The 24,001-nt window shown below is 50.8% G+C and overlaps 1 long non-coding RNA gene across 1 annotated transcript in view; it reads left to right on the top strand.

Annotated features, from left to right (window-relative positions):
- Window positions 1–4,245, top strand: part of LOC130210946 (uncharacterized) — a 6,877-nt gene extending 2,632 nt beyond the window's left edge. The window contains exons 2-4 of the long non-coding RNA XR_008834887.1: window positions 1,231–1,532; window positions 1,928–2,037; window positions 4,154–4,245. This is a non-coding gene — a long non-coding RNA (uncharacterized LOC130210946). The remainder of the gene's footprint in view (window positions 1–1,230; window positions 1,533–1,927; window positions 2,038–4,153) is intronic.
- Window positions 4,246–24,001: the final 19,756 nt, after the last annotated feature.

Raw genomic sequence — 24,001 nt, 5'->3', positions numbered from 1 at the left:
ACCCTAACCTGTTCTCTGTTATAACCCTAACCTGTTCTCTGTTATAACCCTAACCCTGTTCTCTGTTGTTATAACCCTAACCCTGTTCTCTGTTGTTATAACCCTAACCTGTTCTCTGTTATAACCCTAACCTGTTCTCTGTTATAATCCTAACCCTGTTCTCTGTTGTTATAACCCTAACCCTGTTCTCTGTTATAACCCTAACCTGTTCTCTGTTATAACCCTAACCTTGTTCTCTATTATAACCTTAACCCTGTTCTCTGTTATAACCCTAACCTGTTCTCTGTTATAACCCTAACCTGTTCTCTGTTATAACCTTAACGCTGTTCTCTGTTATAACCCTAACCTGTTCTCTGTTATAACCCTAACCTGTTCTCTGTTATAACCCTAACCCTGTTCTCTGTTATAACCCTAACCCTGTTCTCTGTTATAACCCTAACCTGTTCTCTGTTATAACCCTAACCCTGTTCTCTGTTATAACCCTAACCTGTTCTCTGTTATAACCCTAACCCTGTTCTCTGTTATAACCCTAACCCTGTTCTCTGTTATAACCCTAACCTGTTCTCTGTTATAACCCTAACCTGTTCTCTGTTATAACCCTAACCCTGTTCTCTGTTATAACCCTAACCCTGTTCTCTGTTATAACCCTAACCTGTTCTCTGTTATAACCCTAACCCTGTTCTCTGTTATAACCCTAACCTGTTCTCTGTTATAACCCTAACCCTGTTCTCTGTTATAACCCTAACCCTGTTCTCTGTTATAACCCTAACCTGTTCTCTGTTATAACCCTAACCTGTTCTCTGTTATAACCCTAACCCTGTTCTCTGTTATAACCCTAACCCTGTTCTCTGTTATAACCCTAACCTGTTCTCTGTTATAACCCTAACCCTGTTCTCTGTTATAACCCTAACCCTGTTCTCTGTTGTTATAACCCTAACCTGTTCTCTGTTATAACCCTAACCTGTTCTCTGTTATAACCCTAACCCTGTTCTCTGTTATAACCCTAACCTGTTCTCTGTTATAACCCTAACCTGTTCTGTTATAACCCCTAACCCTGTTCTCTGTTATAACCCTAACCCTGTTCTCTGTTATAACCCTAACCTGTTCTCTGTTATAACCCTAACCCTGTTCTCTGTTGTTATAACCCTAACCTGTTCTCTGTTATAACCTTAACCCTGTTCTCTGTTATAACCCTAACCCTGTTCTCTGTTATAACCCTAACCCCATAAGGGCCACAGGTGATCTCCTGAAGAAGAATGGATGAAAACATGAAGGTAGAGGAGACCAGAGGCAGAGGAGTATTTTGTTGTCCTTTTTTATTTACACTTTTCTTTCTCTTTTTGTTAACTGTAGCGTCTATTTTCTATTGTTTGTTCTGTGAAAAAATTTGAAAAAAGAAAGAAACATTTTTGTTGTGTTGTTTTATATTTTGAGTTAAACCATTATACATTTACAATATTTTACAACAGGAGAAAGCGTCCAGACCACTGGGCATGGACTGGCATCATGCTCCTGATAAGGCCTTCATACTGGTGTGTTCCCATTGCATCGCCGTGTTCCCATTGATTCATTCCCAGGCTCAGAATGTCGACTCATATAATGGGCTGTTTGTCATTTGAAAACAAAATCCCCTTCTGAGGTGACATAACTGTTTTGAAAGCAAAGTTGCATTTTGCAGGAGATATGAAGGGTTTTGCATTTTGTGTGAGTGGTTTTGGGATTTGTGTTTAGAGTTTTGAGAAAACGAGGAAAGCTTTCAAAAAATGTGTTTAAGCAATCGAGAAAAACTGTAATTAATCTCAAATAACTGATAAGGATGAACATATCATTAACCTGATGAAACACTATCTGTGTCTATCTCTGGACACGCACACACACACACACACTCTCTCTCTCTCTCTCATGTCTGAAGGTCTCTCTCCCTCAGCCGTCTGGAGGCTTCACCTGGTGGAGCGACCACTCGTCCTCCAGCTGGACTGAAGCCCGTCTGCGCTGTGATTGGTCCCCTGGGCCTGCCAATCAAGCCGGTGAAGTCAGGTGTGACCACCCTTCCTCCTGCGTGACTGACAGCAGGTTCTGCCAATTAGAGCCTCACACACACACACACACACAGACAGACAGACACACACACAGACACACACACACACACACATAAACTCACACACACACATGAACTCACACACAGACTCACACACACACACACACACACACATGAACTCACACACAGACACACACATGAACTCACACACAGACTCACACACACACACATAAACTCACACACACACACACACATGAACTCACAAACAGACTCACACATAAACTCACACACACACACACACATGAACTCACACACAGACACACACATAAACTCACACACAGACTCACACACACATGAACTCACACACAGACACACACATAAACTCACACACAGACTCACACACACATGAACTCACACACACACACATGAACTCACACACAGACACACACACACATAAACTCACACACAGACACACAGACACACACATAAACTCACACACACACACACATAAACTCACACACAGACACACACATAAACTCACACACAGACTCACACACATAAACTCACACACACACACACACACACACACACACACACACATAAACTCACACACACACACACACACATAAACTCACACACACACACACATAAACTCACACACAGACTCACACACACATAAACTCACACACACACACACACACATAAACTCACACACACACACACACACACATAAACTCACACACAGACACACACACACATAAACTCACACACACACACACATAAACTCACACACATAAACTCACACACAGACACACACATAAACTCACACACACACACACACATAAACTCACACACACAGACTCACACACACATAAACTCACACACAGACACACACATAAACTCACACACAGACACACACACACACATAAACTCACACACAGACACACACACATAAACTCACACACAGACACACAGACACACACACCCATAAACTCACACACAGACACACACATAAACTCACACACACACACACATGAACTCACACACAGACACACACATGAACTCACACACATAAACTCACACACAGACTCACACACACACACACACACACACATAAACTCACACACAGACACACACATAAACTCACACACAGACTCACACACATAAACTCACACACAGACACACACAGACACACACACCCATAAACTCACACACAGACACACACATAAACTCACACACAGACACACACATGAACTCACACACAGACTCACACACATAAACTCACACACACACACACATAAACTCACACACAGACACACACACACACATAAACTCACACACAGACTCACACACATAAACTCACACACACACACACATGAACTCACACACAGACACACACACACATAAACTCACACACAGACACACACACATGAACTCACACAGACTCACACACACATGAACTCACACACAGACACACACACACATAAACTCACACACAGACACACACACATAAACCACACACACAGACTCACACACACTCACACACAAACTCACACACACACACACATGAACTCACACACACACACACACAAACTCACTCACACACAGACACACATGAACTCACACACAGACACACACATAAACTCACACACACACACATGAACTCACACACAGACACATAAACTCACACACACACAGACTCACACACACACACAGATAAACTCACACACACACACACACGCATAAACTCACACACACACACACACACACACACACACACACACATAAACTCACACACACACACACACATAAACTCACACACACACACACACACACACATAAACTCACACACACACACATAAACTCACACACACACACACACACACATAAACTCACACACACACTCACACACACACACACACATAAACTCACACACACACACACACACACACACATAAACTCACACACACACACACACACACACATAAACTCACACACACACACACACACACATAAACTCACACACACACACACACATAAACTCACACACACACACAGTCTGGTGTTCCTGATGCTCCCTCCGGTTCTTTAAAGTCAGAGCTTCATGTCTTAAAGCTGGATTCTCCTTCCTGACGAAGAAGAGGAAGCAAGATGGAGACGGACTGAAACCAAGATGGAGACGGACTGGAACCAAGATGGAGACGGACTGAAACGGGGAACCAAGATGGAGACGGAGTGGAACCAAGATGGAGACGGACTGAAACCAAGATGGAGACGGAGAGAAACAAGATGGAGACGGACTGAAACCAAGATGGAGACGGACTGAAACCAAGATGGAGACGGACTGAAACCAAGATGGAGACGGAGTGGAACCAAGATGGAGACGGACTGAAACCAAGATGGAGACGGACTGAAACCAAGATGGAGACGGACTGAAACCAAGATGGAGACGGACTGAAACCAAGATGAGAGACGGACTGAAACCAAGATGGAGACATGGGAACATGTCTCATAAAGCACCTCGACCTTTGACCCTTCAGCCTGCTTTTATAGTTGTTATTGTTGTTGTTTTATATGCAGAAGAAGAAGAAGTCTTTAAACCACGCCCACTTCCAACACACTGATGGCTTCATATGTTTCATCCTGAGTGTTGCTGTGAGTCACACACAGCGCCCCCTAGTGGTCAGGCTGCAGCGCGCCCTCTAATGAGGCTCCAGTGCGGCAGCTCCTCCTCACGCCGCCTGTGTAATTGCCTTCTGGAGGAGGTGGCAGGAGCAGCGGTCCATGCGGTGAAGCTGTGGTGGTTAGAGGACGCCGGCGAGTCGTCGCCTCCGACGGCGGATAATTGAAACCGGCCAATTAGGAGCTGGAGGAAGGCGGCCATTTGTAAAGCAGACAGCAGCTGATTTAATTAGGGCAGCACCTCCCCTCCTCTTCTCCTCCTCTCCATCTCTCCACTTCCCCTCCTCCTTCTCCTCCTCTCCACCCCTCCTCCTCTCCATCTCTCCACTTCCCCTCCTCCTTCTCCTCCTCTCCACCCCTCCTCCTCTTCTCCTCCTCTCCATCTCTCCACTTCCCCTCCTCCTTCTCCTCCTCTCCACCCCTCCTCCTCTTCTCCTCCTCTCCATCTCTCCACCTCCTCTCCTCTTCACCACCTCCCTCCTCTTCCTCCATCCTCCTCTTCTCCACCTCCCTCCTCCTCCTCCTCCCACCTCTCCACTCTCCTCCTCCTCTCCTCCTCTCCACCTCCCTCCTCCTCCTCCTCCTCTCCATCTCCCCTCCTCCTCTCCTCCTCGACCCCCTCCTCTTCTCCTCCTCTCCATCTCTCCACCTCCTCTCCTCCTCTCCACCCCTCCTCCTCTTCTCCTCCTCTCCACCTCTCCACCTCCTCTCCACCTCTCCACCTCCCCTCCTCTTCTCCTCCTCTCCAGCTCTTCTCCTCCTCTCCACCTCCCCTCCTTTTCTCCTCCTCTCCACCTCCCCTCCTGCTCTCCACCTCTCCACCTCCTCTCCACCTCTCCACCTCCCCTCCTCCTCTCCACCTCCCCTCCTCCTCCTCCTCCTCCTCCTCCTCTCCACCTCCTCCTCCTCTCCTCCTCTCCACCTCCCCTCCTTTTCTCCTCCTCTCCACCTCCCCTCCTCTTCTCCTCCTCTCCACCTCTCCACTTCCCCTCCTCTTCTCCTCCTCTCCACCTCTCCACCTCCCCTCCTCCTTCTCCTCCTCTCCACCTCCCCTCCTCCTTCTCCTCCTCTCCACCTCTCCACCTCCCCTCCTCCTCTCCACCTCTCCACTTCCCCTCCTCCTTCTCCTCCTCTCCACCTCCCCTCCTCCTCCTCTCCACCTCCCCTCCTCCTCCTCTCCTCCTCCCTCCTTTCTCTCCCTCCACCTCCCTCCTCCTCCTCCTCCTCCACCTCCCCTCCTTTTCTCCTCCTCTCCACCTCCCCTCCTCTTCTCCTCCTCTCCACCTCACCACCTCCCCTCATTTTCTCCACCTCTCCACCTCCCCTCCTCCTCCTCCTCTTCTCCACCCCTCCTCCTCCTCTCCACCTCTCCACCTCCCCTCCTCCTTCTCCTCTTCTCCTCCTCTCCTCCTCTCCACTTCCCCTCCTCCTTCTCCTCCTCTCCACCTCTCCACTTCCCCTCCTCCTTCTCCTCCTCTCCACCTCCCCTCCTCCTCTCCACCTCCCCTCCTTTTCTCCTCCTCTCCACCTCCCCTCCTCTTCTCCTCCTCTCCACCTCTCCTCCTCCTCTCCTCCTCTCCACCTCCCCTCCTTTTCTCCTCCTCTCCACCTCCCCTCCTCTTCTCCTCCTCTCCACCTCCTCCTCTCCTCCTCTCTCCACCTCTCCTCCCTCCTTTCTCCTCCTCCACCTCCCTCCTCTTCTCCTCCTCCACCTCTCCTCCTCCTCCTCCTCACTCCCCCTCCCTCTTCTCCTCCTCCTCCACCTCCCCTCCTTTTCTCCTCCTCTCCACCTCCCCTCCTCTAATCCTCTTCTCCTCCTCTCCACCTCTCCACCTCCTCCTCCTCCTCTCCACCCCTCCTCCTCTTCTCCTCCTCTCCACCTCCCCTCCTCTAATCCTCTTCTCCTCCTCTCCACCTCTCCACCTCTCCACCTCCTCCTCCTCTCCACCTCCCCTCCTTTTCTCCTCTCCACCTCCCTCCTCTTCTCCTCTCCTCTCCCCTCCTCTTCTCCTCCTCCACCTCTCCTCCTCCTCTCCACCTCTCCACTTCCCCTCCTCCTTCTCCTCCTCTCCACCTCCCCTCCTCCTTCCTCCTCTCCCCCTCCTCCTCTCCCTCCTCTCCCCACTCCTCCTTCTCCTCCCCTCCACCTCCTATTAATAATAGTTTACATTTCGGCCAATATGAAGACCAACAGCTGTGATTGGTCGGGAGGCAGCCAGGGGGCGGAGTCAGGCGTTTCAGGCTCACAGCCTCATTTACATATGTTGGAGATCAGAGTCTGAGTTGATTATGAGGTTTAACATCTGGAGTCTGAATCCTTCTTCTTCTTCTTCTTCTTCTTCTTCTTCCTTCTTCTTCTTCCTTCTTCTTCTTCCTCCTTCTCCTTCTTCTTCTCCTTCTTCTTCTTCTTCTTCTTCTCCTTCTTCTTATCCTTCTCCTTCTTCTTCTTCTTCTTCTTCTTCTTCTTCTTCTTCTTCTTCTTCGTCTTCCTTCCTTCTTCTTCTTCTTATCCTTCTCCTTCATCTTCTTCTTCTTCTGCTTCTTCTCCTTCTCTTTCTGCTGTCACGTCATTAGCTGCTACTAGCATAGCAAAGCACCCAACCAGTTGCATTGTGGGTAGTCTGGATCACAGCTTTTGCCAACAATTGAAAATGTCAGAAAGGTTTCTGCTTCCGAAACGTAGAATATGTATCTTCATCTCTTTTATATTTATCTCTTTTATATTTATCTTCATCTCTTGTATATCAACTCCACATATTTATCAGCTGACTTCTATAGCTTAGCTTACGCAGCTTAGCTTATGTAGCTTAGCTTGTGTAGCTTAGCTTCCGTAACTTAGCATACGTAGCTTAGCATACGTAGTTTAGCTTACGCAGCTTAGCTTATGTAGTTTATATATATAATGTATATATATGAGTTGTTATTCTGAGCGGAGGACCTCCCTGAGGTCATCTCCTCCAGAAGGCTCCTTGCCGTCCTGCTCCAGAGGAGACCCCGGGGGGGGGGGGGGGGTACAACGTGTCTTGGGGTGTGAGGTCGCTGTATTTGCGGTGTTCTGATGTACGAACCTTCTCTCATGAAACACGAATAATCCTTTGTTCACAGCGTCGGCTGCTATGTCAACGACCTCCTGACCTGTAGGGTGTGTAACCATGTGACGTTAAGGAGTGAGTGGGATATCAGTCACATGACTGTCAGGTGTTCCATTGAGCCTCATTGGCTGTGAGACCGTCTGTTCTGGTTTCATGAGAGCTTCTGCTCCAACACACCTGCTGTGAGTCAACGTGTCACATGACCACAGGTACACTAGCAACTGTCTTTAAACGTTTATTCAACATGTCTCCCAGTTCAGGAGTCTGGCATCAATCCTCAGAAGACACATGGTAACCATCACAGGTGAGTGGGACACACACATGGTAACCATCACAGGTGAGTGGGACACACACATGGTAACCATCACAGGTGAGTGGGACACACACACATAGTAACCATCACAGGTGAGTGGGACACACATGGAACCATCACAGGTGAGTGGGACACACACACATGGTAACCATCACAGGTGAGTGGGACACACATGGTAACCATCACAGGTGAGTGGGACACACACATGGAACCATCACAGGTGAGTGGGACACACACACATGGTAACCATCACAGGTGAGTGGGACACACATGGAACCATCACAGGTGAGTGGGACACACATGGAACCATCACAGGTGAGTGGGACACACATGGTAACCATCACAGGTGAGTGGGACACACATGGAACCATCACAGGTGAGTGGGACACACATGGAACCATCACAGGTGAGTGGGACACACACACATGGTAACCATCACAGGTGAGTGGGACACACATGGTAACCATCACAGGTGAGTGGGACACACACATGGTAACCATCACAGGTGAGTGGGACACACACATGGTAACCATCACAGGTGAGGGACACACACACATGGTAACCATCACAGGTGAGTGGGACACACACATGGTAACCATCACAGGTGAGTGGGACACACACATGGTAACCATCACAGGTGAGTGGGACACACACATGGTAACCATCACAGGTGAGTGGGACACACACATGGTAACCATCACAGGTGAGTGGGACACACATGGTAACCATCACAGGTGAGTGGGACACACACACATGGTAACCATCACAGGTGAGTGGGACACACACATGGTAACCATCACAGGTGAGTGGGACACACACATGGTAACCATCACAGGTGAGTGGGACACACACATGGTAACCATCACAGGTGAGTGGGACACACACATGGTAACCATCACAGGTGAGTGGGACACACACATGGTAACCATCACAGGTGAGGGACACACACATGGTAACCATCACAGGTGAGTGGGACACACACATGGTAACCATCACAGGTGAGTGGGACACACACATGGTAACCATCACAGGTGAGTGGGACACACACATGGTAACCATCACAGGTGAGGGACACACACATAGTAACCATCACAGGTGAGTGGGACACACACATGATAACCATCACAGGTGAGTGGGACACACATGGTAACCATCACAGGTGAGGGACACACACACATGGTAACCATCACAGGTGAGTGGGACACACACATGGTAACCATCACAGGTGAGTGGGACACACACATGGTAACCATCACAGGTGAGTGGGACACACACACATGGTAACCATCACAGGTGAGTGGGACACACACATGGTAACCATCACAGGTGAGTGGGACACACACATGGTAACCATCACAGGTGAGTGGGACACACATGGTAACCATCACAGGTGAGTGGGACACACACACATGGTAACCATCACAGGTGAGGGACACACACACATGGTAACCATCACAGGTGAGTGGGACACACACACATGGTAACCATCACAGGTGAGTGGGACACACACATGGTAACCATCACAGGTGAGTGGGACACACACATGGTAACCATCACAGGTGAGTGGGACACACATGGTAACCATCACAGGTGAGTGGGACACACACATGGTAACCATCACAGGTGAGTGGGACACACACATGGTAACCATCACAGGTGAGTGGGACACACACATGGTAACCATCACAGGTGAGTGGACACACACATGGTAACCATCACAGGTGAGTGGGACACACATAGTAACCATCACAGGTGAGTGGGACACACACATGGTAACCATCACAGGTGAGTGGGACACACACATGGTAACCATCACAGGTGAGTGGGACACACACAGTGAGTGACACACACATGGTAACCATCACAGGTGAGTGGGACACACACATGGTAACCATCACAGGTGAGTGGGACACACACATGGTAACCATCACAGGTGAGGACACACATGATAACCATCACAGGTGAGTGGGACACACACATGGTAACCATCACAGGTGAGTGGGACACACACATGGTAACCATCACAGGTGAGTGGGACACACACATGGTAACCATCACAGGTGAGTGGGACACACACATGGTAACCATCACAGGTGAGTGGGACACACACATGGTAACCATCACAGGTGAGTGGGACACACACATGGTAACCATCACAGGTGAGTGGGACACACACACATGGTAACCATCACAGGTGAGTGGGACACACACATGGTAACCATCACAGGTGAGTGGGACACACATGGTAACCATCACAGGTGAGGGACACACACATGGTAACCATCACAGGTGAGTGGGACACACACATGGTAACCATCACAGGTGAGTGGGACACACACATGGTAACCATCACAGGTGAGTGGGACACACACATGGTAACCATCACAGGTGAGTGGGACACACACACATGGTAACCATCACAGGTGAGTGGGACACACACATGGTAACCATCACAGGTGAGTGGGACACACACATGGTAACCATCACAGGTGAGTGGGACACACACATGGTAACCATCACAGGTGAGTGGGACACACACATGGTAACCATCACAGGTGAGGGACACACACATGATAACCATCACAGGTGAGTGGGACACACACATGGTAACCATCACAGGTGAGGGACACACACACATGGTAACCATCACAGGTGAGTGACACACACATGGTAACCATCACAGGTGAGTGGGACACACACATGGTAACCATCACAGGTGAGTGACACACACATGGTAACCATCACAGGTGAGTGGGACACACACATGGTAACCATCACAGGTGAGGACACACATGGTAACCATCACAGGTGAGTGGGACACACACATGGTAACCATCACAGGTGAGTGGGACACACACATGGTAACCATCACAGGTGAGTGGGACACACATGGTAACCATCACAGGTGAGTGGGACACACACATGGTAACCATCACAGGTGAGTGGGACACACACATGGTAACCATCACAGGTGAGTGGGACACACACATGGTAACCATCACAGGTGAGTGGGACACACACATGGTAACCATCACAGGTGAGTGGGACACACATGGAACCATCACAGGTGAGTGGGACACACACACATGGTAACCATCACAGGTGAGTGGGACACACATGGTAACCATCACAGGTGAGTGGGACACACACATGGTAACCATCACAGGTGAGGGACACACACACATGGTAACCATCACAGGTGAGTGGGACACACACACATGGTAACCATCACAGGTGAGTGGGACACACATGGTAACCATCACAGGTGAGTGGGACACACACATGGAACCATCACAGGTGAGTGGGACACACATGGTAACCATCACAGGTGAGTGGGACACACACATGGTAACCATCACAGGTGAGTGGGACACACACATGGTAACCATCACAGGTGAGTGGGACACACACATGGTAACCATCACAGGTGAGGGACACACACACATGGTAACCATCACAGGTGAGTGACACACACATGGTAACCATCACAGGTGAGTGGGACACACATGATAACCATCACAGGTGAGTGGGACACACATGATAACCATCACAGGTGAGGGACACACACACATGGTAACCATCACAGGTGAGTGGGACACACACATGGTAACCATCACAGGTGAGGGACACACACACATGGTAACCATCACAGGTGAGTGGGACACACACATGGTAACCATCACAGGTGAGTGGGACACACACATGGTAACCATCACAGGTGAGTGGGACACACACATGGTAACCATCACAGGTGAGTGGGACACACATGGTAACCATCACAGGTGAGTGGGACACACATGGTAACCATCACAGGTGAGTGGGACACACACATGGTAACCATCACAGGTGAGTGGGACACACACATGGTAACCATCACAGGTGAGTGGGACACACACACATGGTAACCATCACAGGTGAGTGGGACACACACACATGGTAACCATCACAGGTGAGGGACACACACATGGTAACCATCACAGGTGAGTGGGACACACACATGGTAACCATCACAGGTGAGTGGGACACACACACATGGTAACCATCACAGGTGAGTGGGACACACACATGGTAACCATCACAGGTGAGTGGGACACACATGGTAACCATCACAGGTGAGTGGGACACACACATGGTAACCATCACAGGTGAGTGGGACACACACATGGTAACCATCACAGGTGAGTGGGACACACACATGGTAACCATCACAGGTGAGTGGGACACACACATGGTAACCATCACAGGTGAGTGGGACACACACATGGTAACCATCACAGGTGAGGGACACACACATGGTAACCATCACAGGTGAGTGGGACACACACATGGTAACCATCACAGGTGAGTGGGACACACACATGGTAACCATCACAGGTGAGTGGGACACACACACATGGTAACCATCACAGGTGAGTGGGACACACACACATGGTAACCATCACAGGTGAGTGGGACACACACATGGTAACCATCACAGGTGAGTGGGACACACACATGGTAACCATCACAGGTGAGTGGGACACACACATGGTAACCATCACAGGTGAGTGGGACACACACACATGGTAACCATCACAGGTGAGTGGGACACACACATGGTAACCATCACAGGTGAGTGGGACACACATGGTAACCATCACAGGTGAGTGGGACACACACATGGTAACCATCACAGGTGAGTGGGACACACACACATGGTAACCATCACAGGTGAGTGGGACACACACATGGTAACCATCACAGGTGAGTGGGACACACACACATGGTAACCATCACAGGTGAGTGGGACACACACATGGTAACCATCACAGGTGAGTGGGACACACACATGGTAACCATCACAGGTGAGTGGGACACACACATGGTAACCATCACAGGTGAGTGGGACACACACATGGTAACCATCACAGGTGAGTGGGACACACACACATGGTAACCATCACAGGTGAGTGGGACACACACATGGTAACCATCACAGGTGAGGGACACACACATGGTAACCATCACAGGTGAGTGGGACACACACACATGGTAACCATCACAGGTGAGTGGGACACACACATGGTAACCATCACAGGTGAGTGGGACACACACATGGTAACCATCACAGGTGAGTGGGACACACACATGGTAACCATCACAGGTGAGTGACACACACATGGTAACCATCACAGGTGAGTGGGACACACACATGGTAACCATCACAGGTGAGTGGGACACACACATGGTAACCATCACAGGTGAGTGGGACACACACATGGTAACCATCACAGGTGAGTGGGACACACACATGGTAACCATCACAGGTGAGTGGGACACACACATGGTAACCATCACAGGTGAGTGGGACACACACATGGTAACCATCACAGGTGGGACACACACACACATGGTAACCATCACAGGTGAGTGGGACACACACACATGGTAACCATCACAGGTGAGTGGGACACACATGATAACCATCACAGGTGAGTGGGACACACACACATGGTAACCATCACAGGTGAGTGGGACACACACACATGGTAACCATCACAGGTGGGACACACACATGATAACCATCACAGGTGAGTGGGACACACACATGGTAACCATCACAGGTGAGTGGGACACACACATGGTAACCATCACAGGTGAGTGGGACACACATAGTAACCATCACAGAGTGGGACACACATGGTAACCATCACAGGTGAGTGGGACACACACATGGTAACCATCACAGGTGAGTGGGACACACACATGGTAACCATCACAGGTGAGTGGGACACACATGGTAACCATCACAGGTGAGTGGGACACACACATGGTAACCATCACAGGTGAGTGGGACACACACATGGAACCATCACAGGTGAGTGGGACACAAACATAGTAACCATCACAGGTGAGTGGGACACACACACATGGTAACCATCACAGGTGAGGGACACACACACATGGTAACCATCACAGGTGAGTGGGACACACACATGGTAACCATCACAGGTGAGTGGGACACACACATGGTAACCATCACAGGTGAGTGGGACACACACATGGTAACCATCACAGGTGAGGGACACACATGGTAACCATCACAGGTGAGTGGGACACACACACATGATAACCATCACAGGTGAGTGGGACACACACATGGTAACCATCACAGGTGAGTGGGACACACACACATGGTAACCATCACAGGTGAGGGACACACACACATGGTAACCATCACAGGTGAGTGGGACACACACATGGTAACCATCACAGGTGAGGGACACACACACATGGTAACCATCACAGGTGAGTGGGACACACACATGGTAACCATCACAGGTGAGTGGGACACACATGGTAACCATCACAGGTGAGTGGGACACACACATGGTAACCATCACAGGTGAGTGGGACACACACATGGTAACCATCACAGGTGAGGGACACACACACATGGTAACCATCACAGGTGAGTGGGACACACACACATGATAACCATCACAGGTGAGTGACACACACACATGGTAACCATCACAGGTGAGTGGGACACACATGGTAACCATCACAGGTGAGTGGGACACACACATGGTAACCATCACAGGTGAGTGGGACACACACATGGTAACCATCACAGGTGAGTGGGACACACACATGGTAACCATCACAGGTGAGTGGGACACACACATGGTAACCATCACAGGTGAGTGGGACACACACATGGTAACCATCACAGGTGAGTGGGACACACACATGGTAACCATCACAGGTGAGTGGGACACACACATGGTAACCATCACAGGTGAGTGGGACACACATGGTAACCATCACAGGTGAGTGGGACACACATGATGGTAACCATGAGTGGGACACACACATAGTAACCATCACAGGTGAGTGGGACACACACACATGGTAACCATCACAGGTGAGTGGGACACACATAGTAACCATCACAGGTGAGTGGGACACACATAGTAACCATCACAGGTGAGTGGGACACACACATGGTAACCATCACAGGTGAGTGACACACATGGTAACCATCACAGGTGAGTGGGACACACAATGGTAACCATCACAGGTGAGTGGGACACACACACATGGTAACCATCACAGGTGAGTGGGACACACACATAGTAACCATCAGGTGAGTGGGACACCACATGGTAACCATCACAGGTGAGTGGGACACACACATGGTAACCATCACAGGTGAGTGGGACACACACATGGTAACCATCACAGGTGAGTGGGACACACACATGGTAACCATCACAGGTGAGTGGGACACACACATGATAACCATCACAGGTGAGTGGGACACACACACATGATAACCATCACAGGTGAGTGGGACACACATGATAACCATCACAGGTGAGTGGGACACACACACATGGTAACCATCACAGGTGAGTGGGACACACACATGGTAACCATCACAGGTGAGTGGGACACACACATGGTAACCATCACAGGTGAATGGGACACACACATGATAACCATCACAGGTGAGTGGGACACACATGATAACCATCACAGGTGAGGGACACACATGGTAACCATCACAGGTGAGTGGGACACACACATGGTAACCATCACAGAGTGACACACACAGGTGAGTGGGACACACACATGGTAACCATCACAGGTGAGTGGGACACATACCATCACAGGTGAGTGACACACATGGTAACCATCACAGGTGAGTGGGACACACACATGGTAAACACACATGGTACACACACACATGGTAACCCATCACAGGTGAGTGGGACACACACATGGTAACCATCACAGGTGAGTGGACACACACATGGTAACCATCACAGGTGAGTGGGACACACATAACCATCACAGGTGAGGGATACACACACATGGTAACCATCACAGGTGAGTGTGGGACACACACATGGTAACCATCACAGGTGAGTGGGACACACACATGGTAACCATCACAGGTGAGTGGACACACACACATGGTAACCATCACAGGTGAGTGGGACACACATGGTAACCATCACAGGTGAGGACACACACATGGTAACCATCACAGGTGAGTGGGACACACACATGGTAACCATCACAGGTGAGTGACACACACATGGTAACCATCACAGGTGAGTGGGACACACATGGTAACCATCACAGGTGAGGGACACACACATGGTAACCATCACAGGTGAGTGGGACACACATGGTAACCATCACAGGTGGTGGGACACACACACATGGTAACCATCACAGGTGAGTGGACACACACATGGTAACCATCACAGGTGAGGGACACACACATGGTAACCACGGTGAGTGGGACACACATGGTAACCATCACAGGTGAGTGGGACACACATGGTAACCATCACAGGTGAGTGACACACACATGGTAACCATCACAGGTGAGTGGGACACACATGGTAACCATCACAGGTGAGTGGACACACATGGTAACCATCACAGGTGAGTGACACACACATGGTAACCATCACGGACACACGGTAACCATCACAGGTGAGTGGGACACACACACATGGTAACCATCACAGGTGAGTGACACACATGGTAACCATCACAGGTGAGTGGGACACACACATGGTAAATCATCATGGTGAGTGGGACACACACACATGGTAACCATCACAGGTGAGTGGACACACACATGGTAACCATCACAGGTGAGTGGGACACACATGGTAACCATCACAGGTGAGGGACACACACATAGTAACCATCACAGGTGAGTGGACACACACACATGGTAACCACAGGTGAGTGAACACACATGGTAACCATCACAGGTGAGGACACATGGTAACCATCACAGGTGAGTGGGACACACACATAGTAACCATCACAGGTGAGTGGGACACACACACATGGTAACCATCACAGGTGAGTGGGACACACACATGGTAACCATCACAGGTGAGTGGGACACACACATGGTAACCATCACAGGTGAGTGGGACACACACATGATAACCATCACAGGTGAGTGGGACACAAACATAGGTAAATCCATCACAGGTGAGTGGGACACACATAAGTAACCATCACGTTGGTGGGACGCACACATGGTAACCATCACAGGTGAGTGGGACACACATGGTAACCATCACATTATTTACAAACAATTTTTTGGTTTAAAAAATAACGGGGGTGGAAAAAAAACAAAATTTTAACCCAAAACACAGGTGAGTGGGACACACAAAATTTAAACCTCCCCAGGGGTGGGGGCCCCCCAGGTAAACCTTTCCGGGGGTGGGGAAACCCATTAACCAATTCCCGGTGAGTGGGGCCACCTTTGGCCTCCCCGGGGTGGGGTTCACCAAGGTTGGGACCACTTTTGGTAACCATCAAAAAGGTGGGGTGGGAAAACAAGGTTTCCTCCCCCGGGGGTTCCCCGGAAAGGGGGTTTTAGGGGGGACCAAAAAATGTTTAAAAGGGGCTTGCTTTCCGGGCCGCCCCGGGATAAACCCCCAAAGGGTTTAGCCTCCCCGAATTTGGGCTTTTTTTAGGCCCTTCTTCCTCTTTATTGGGTTAAAAACTTTTTTTTTGTTTTTTGTTTCAGTTTTTTTATTTTATAAAGTCTTGGGAAAAAATACATTTTTGTAATCCAATTTTTCTTAAATATTCAACAGGTTTTTACAGTTTTTAAAAAATTTTTAAATTTTTTCCAAGGCCCCGGGCCAAAACCTTTTGGAGTTAACCGTGTCCCCGGGAAAAGAAATTTCCCCAACCCGGGCCCCCAAGGTTTTTGGGGTTGGCCTCTTCTTTTTTCGGGTGTGTTTTTTACCCAAAATTTTCCCGGTCTTTTTTTCCAGGTGGGCTACCCAATCCAAAAAGGAAACCAAAACAAAAAAATCCGCCCCTACCTTTGTGTTTCCTTCAAAAATGAAACCGGGGGGTTCAAGGGGGCTTGGAAATGTTTTCCCCGGGCCTTTTTTCCCGCCAGGGCCCCCCGGTAAACCAACACACCCCAAACCTTTTTTTAAACTTTTTCTTAACCCCTTTTATTGGCCTCCCGAAAAGTTTAAAATTTTCTTGGTTGGTTTGAGGGGACCTTTGGGCCCCTTTGGGGAGGGGGGTTTAACCCCAAAGGCCCCGGGTAGCCACGAAACATGGCCGGGGGATTTAAGGGGGTCCCCTTTGTAATTTTTCAACCCGTTTCGGTGAAAAGGCCCCCCACAGCACCCCCTTCTAATCCCGGGGGCCTTTTCCAATTTGCTTTCTGGCCCCCGGGGACCAACCGGGCCTCTTTTTTGGACCGCTGCTCCACGGATATTAAGACAACATTGAACACACACACCGTGTGTCCTGATGGACGTCCCTCTGGATTTGGACCTCTTCTCTTTCCGTAGATCCGTGTAGATGATCAATATTCCCCTGAAATCACTCCCATGTGACCCCCCCCCCCCCCCCCAGACTACCAATCCAATTAAGAATCCAAAACAAAAACAATACTTCCAAGCGGCGGAGCTACATTATGGATGTTTCTTTCTTTCAATAATTCATGACCTGCGGTTTGTTAACAGGCTTCTGGAGGCTGATGGAGATGATGCTCCCTCTGCCGGCCAGATATCGACCTGCCGCGATGCCCCCGGTGACACACACACACACACACACACACACACCATTGTCCTGTCAAACCTTATTAATCTTCATGAGAAACTGGACCTGATTTGATATGAACATCCAGTAAAAGTCAAGATCAAAATACTAAATATGTTCGGGATGATCAGCGGACACCGGGTCGGGTCCAGACGGGACAGGACACGAGGGCCGGGCTCAGGCCGAGCGGGACCGCAGGGCCGGGGTCGGCCGACGAGACACGGGGGCCGGGGTCGGCCGGGGCTCATACTTGATGTCCATCATGTCTGTAATATCTCAGACCTCGTCATCGAGGCACTCCTCTTCTATCGTACACCACCAGTCCTTCTGAAACGGTGCGGTGACGTCTGAAGTGCCGCCGTCCTGTCGGGCGCCTCGTGCTGGGGCCCCTAAGCTCTGCTGGCCGACCACGTGGAGCTCGGTGGGGGAACCGGGCCGTGACTCGTGGATTGCTTTCTCAAGGCTTCTATTCCACTCGCTCTGATGTGTCCTTCTGCATCGTGTGACCTGTCTTGTGCTCCGCCTCATAGAGCGTGGTGTCCTTGTTGTTAGCACTGTTAGCTCTGGTCCCTGTTGTCTGGCCGTTTCTCCGTTTCTCATGATGTTTTGCACGCTGCTTGTAAGCTACTTAGCTCACTTGAGTACAGTTAGCATTAGCTCCCTACTGGCTAATATGCCCCTTCACCGGCTCAGACTGCTCACCAGCTCTACGGCTTTATTGAGTCAAGTCTGGCATTAGCTGTAGCTTCGCTGATAGCTCTTTATTTAATATCCATATGACTAACCTGTCCCGGATATTTTCATCTTTCACTTCTGTAAATGCACAGGTATCAGCTAGCTCAGGCTCCTGATGTCCTCCTCCGAGGTTTCCTCGTGCTTTTGAGTGCGCTGATGGAAACGTGCTCTTTGGTGAATGTTATTCACCTTCGGTACGAAATAACTGTCCAGTTTTGCCAATACAGTCTCATAATCATCTTCCTCTTCTACAAACGTAATCGTTTTGAAAACATCCAGCGAGTAGAGAAGCGTACAGACCTGTACTTCTCCGGCTTCTTTCTTAAGATTCGTTGCTCTCCTGAAGCGCTGAAACCTCTGGGGCCAAATACACGACACGGGGCCGACGGACACGTCCGCTGGGGTGCCACGAAGGTCAAATAAATACGACACGGGGGCCGTCCGCTGGTGCCGACGGGACACGGGGGGGCCGGGGTGCCGACGGGACACGGGGCCGTTAACGGGACACGGGGCCGGGTCCGCTGTGGTGCCGCCGACGGGACACGGGGCTGGGTGCCAACGGGACACGGGCGTCCGCAAGCGACGGGACAAGCCGGGCGTCTGGGGTCACGGACACGGGGGCTGGTGCTAACGGACACGGGCTGTCTGGGGCCGACGGGATGGGGGCGGCGTCCGCTGGGGTGCCGACGGGACACGGGGGGCCGACGGGACACGGGGGCCGGTGTCGACGGACACGTAATGACGACACGGGGGGCCGGGGTCAGCTGGGTCTGCATCAAAGAGGAAGGTTCGGTGAGCCACCGGGCCGGTGGGTCTGCCGGTACTAGTTCTGCCAGAACAAGGGTGGAAGCGGGCGAACACCTGCTGGATCTGGCGGCTGAGGCCAAGCGGCACGTTCGCCACTGTAGCCTCTTCCGGAACATCTTGGGTATTTCTAAATGTTTTAGGCGAAACCTGATTACCAGGCGAAAACCCCAAATCACCTCCATGAGTCAACAGCCAGGAAGATTATGGACGTGTCCCTTTGGTCAAGAGTCGAAGTGACCATGAGCCGTCACAGAACAGGACGGATGAGTCACAATCGCCCTTTGCACCCTCGTCGGCATCGTCAGCCACTTCGTCTGCGCCGGCTTGAGGCAATGTCTTCGGCAATGTCTTCGGCAATGTCTTCGGCAATGTCCGTGCTGGGGAGGGAGAGGGCCCGGAGGAGGTCGGGGACCGGGGCTGGGGCAGAGGCTGGGCGACGGGAAGGCCGGGGCCGAATGACCGGGAGGATGACGTTGGAATGGAAATTCCACGTGGGGGATGTCCACGAATCAACGTCGTCGTCGTCGTACATGGGCAAAGGGATGGGTAAAACAACGGCGGCGGCGGCGGCAATGTCGTTGGCATCGCCGTGGTTGGCACCTCCAGCGGCGTTTTCGGGGGACGTCTTTGAGTCGGCGGCGCTGTTTTCCGTGCGGTGTCAACGGGGTGTCTCTTGGACTCGTGGTTCTCGTATAAAGAGCCGATGTTTGACAGGTAGTTTTGTTAAAAATCACTAACTGACTCCCGTTTGCCTGGCAGCCAGTGTACCTATCACCGTGGCAACCAGTGAGAGACACGCGTGTATCATTTGAGCCAATGAGAGGCCTCCCTTAAATCTCGTGAGATTTCAGGTAAAGTCTCATTGAACCGTTCTCGTGAGATCTCGTGCCTCAGCCACGATGGATGCAGCTAACCACGAGGTCGTGTTGCCACGGTAACTCAGAAGGTTTATTAATATATTATATTTCTATTGTTTCTAGACATGTTTATAGTGTTTATAGACATATTCATAAGGTTTATGGTGCTTTTAGACTCATCTTCTCTCGTGGTGTAGTCTCTCCCAGAGTTCTTGGTGACGGAGGTTCTGGCTGCAGAATTCATGAAACACGAACATGAAGATCGTGTTTTTTGACCGTAAAAGAGAAACAAAACTAAACTCCTCCTCTTCTCCACGAGTCCTGCTCCTTCGTGCCGACTGAGCCTTCCTGTTCCTTTACCACCGCTCGGCCACAGGGCGAGCTCCGATGGAGGGAAGAAGTGAGAGGAAGACGAGGAGGAAGAGCGGCGGTGAGGCCAGATGGCAGCGCTCCGCCTGGCTGATTAGTGGCGAGCGCACAAAGAGCGGCCATGTTTCACTTGTTCATCACTGAGGAGCCCGAGGTGGAGCAGCAGAGCCCAGAGCCCAGAGCCCCGAGCCCGGAGCCCCAAGCCCAGAGCCCCGAGCCCCGAGCCCCGAGCCCAGAGCCCAGAGCCCAGAGCCCAAAGCCCAGAGCCCCGAGCCCCGAGCCCAGAGCCCAGAGCCCAGAGCCCCGAGCCCAGAGCCCAAAGCCCAGAGCCCAGAGCCCCGAGCCCAGAGCCCCGAGCCCCGAGCCCAGAGCCCAGAGCCCCGAGCCCAGAGCCCAGAGCCCAGAGCCCCGAGCCCAAAGCCCAGAGCCCCGAGCCCCGAGCCCCGAGCCTGAGCCCAGAGCCCAGAGCCCAGAGCCCAGAGCCCAGCGAGCCCAGAGCCTGAGCCAAAGCCCAGAGCCCGAGCCCGAGCCCAGAGCCCAGAGCCCAGGCCGAGCCTCAGAGCCCAGAGCCCAGAGCCCAGAGCCCAGAGCCCAGAGCCTGAGCCCAGCCCAGAGCCTGAGCCGAGAGCCCCGAGCCCGAGCCCGAGCCTGAGCCCGAGGAGCCCAGCCCAGAGCCCAGAGCCCAGAGCCCAGAGCCCCGAGCCCAAAGCCCAGAGCCCCGAGCCCCGAGCCCAAAGCCCAAAGCCCAGAGCCCCGGCTGCCTGGAGGAGATCAGGAGATCACCACTAAAACTAGGTTTAACATGCTGGTTTATCTTTTACATTTCCAACTTCATGAATAAATCTCAGACAGTAGATTCATATCTGTAGGTTCACCTGAGCGTCATGAGATGATATATCTAATGTATATATCTACATATATATACATATAGATATATATATATGTGTATATACATCTATATATATATGTGTATATATGTATATATTTATATATAATGACATGACTCATTGGAGGAGCATGAGGACTCGTCAGAACAGGACCTCCAGCCTCCACCTGGAGGTCCTGTTTGCTTTGCTTAGCAGGGCAGCCAGGGGGGCGGGGCTTACTGAGTCAGTGAGCTGTCACTCACAGGAACACCTCATCCTCCTCTCCCCTCCACTCTCCTCACCTCCTTTCTCCTTCATCATCCTCTCCTCCTCTCTCCTCCACCCCCACCCTCTCTCCTCCATCCTATCCTCTCTCTCCTCCACTCCTCTCTCCTCCATCCTATCCTCTCTCTCCTCTCCCGTCTCCATCGTTTACATGCCAACATGTTTACAGGTGTTCTCTGTAATCAGTGTTGTGTCTGCTGTTGCCTTCACTGACCCTCCGTTACTTCCAGCGCCCCTCTCTCTGCAGCTCCACGGGGAGGTGAGCCGTGTGGGTGGAGCTGCAGGTTTTATTTAGACGGAGGACTCTTCCTCCATCTGCCAGGTGGCGTCTCCGCTAACGGCTCCGTCGGCCGCGCTCTGATTGGCCGAGCGTGGGCTGGTGACGGCCGCCTGTCAGTCAGGCTGAGTGGGCGAGCGAGAGGAGAGAGAGCTGTCCTGTTCATGGACCCTCCATTAGGACCGGGAGCCGCTCCGGACCCGGCGGTTCCCCCAGAGGAGAAGATCCAGGTGAACCACACGAGCTCCTCAGAGGAAGAGAAGAATCTGTACTTCCATCCTCCGGAGTGAAGATGCCTTCAAGACCGCTGGGAGAACAGAGACTTTGGTCCAAGAGCACTGCTGAACATTATTAGTAGTTTAAACCTAACTAGTAGTTTAGTTGTATAAACCCAACTCGTAGTTTAAACCTAACTAGTAGTTTAGTAGTTCAAGCCTAACTAGTATCTATATATATATATATATATATATATATATATATATCTATGCGTGTGTGTGTATATATATATGTGTGTGTGTGTGTGTGTGTACCAGGTACTTGTAGCCTGATGTCACAACAACAGAAAGAAGAACCAGTGGGTCATGTGACGTCTGAATCAGTCGTCGCAGCATCTTCACACATGCCGACTGAGGATCAGGAGCACAGGGAGAAGGGGCGTGTCCTCTGCCTGGAAGTGAAGCCGGTTCAAAGCTTTAATCTGTTTATGTTTCCATCGTCATCGTTTGGGTCATGTGTGTGTGTGTGTGTGTGTGTGTGTGTGTGTGTGTGTGTGTGTGTGTGTATGTGTGTGTGTGTGTGTGTGTATGTGTGTGTGTGTGTGTGTGTGTGTGTATGTGTGTGTGTGTGTGTGTGTGTGTATGTGTGTGTGTGTGTGTGTGTGTGTTTCTATCTAATTCTCTGCTCCAGTAATATTCCACAAAGCAATATCAGACTGAGATCATATCACATCCAAAAGGAAAGAGCAATATTTTTCCATCATTCTTTCTCTCGTCCAATCCTCCAGTAATGCTGGCCTCCTCCTCTTCCTCCTCCTCTCCCCCCCCCCCCCTCCTCCTCCTCCTCCTCTCTGAAAGGACTTCAGTGCTGA

Source organism: Pseudoliparis swirei, chromosome 20, assembly GCF_029220125.1.
Source record: "Pseudoliparis swirei isolate HS2019 ecotype Mariana Trench chromosome 20, NWPU_hadal_v1, whole genome shotgun sequence".
In the NCBI taxonomy this organism is placed as follows: Eukaryota; Metazoa; Chordata; class Actinopteri; order Perciformes; family Liparidae; genus Pseudoliparis; species Pseudoliparis swirei.
This window is presented reverse-complemented; position numbering and strand designations above follow the sequence as displayed.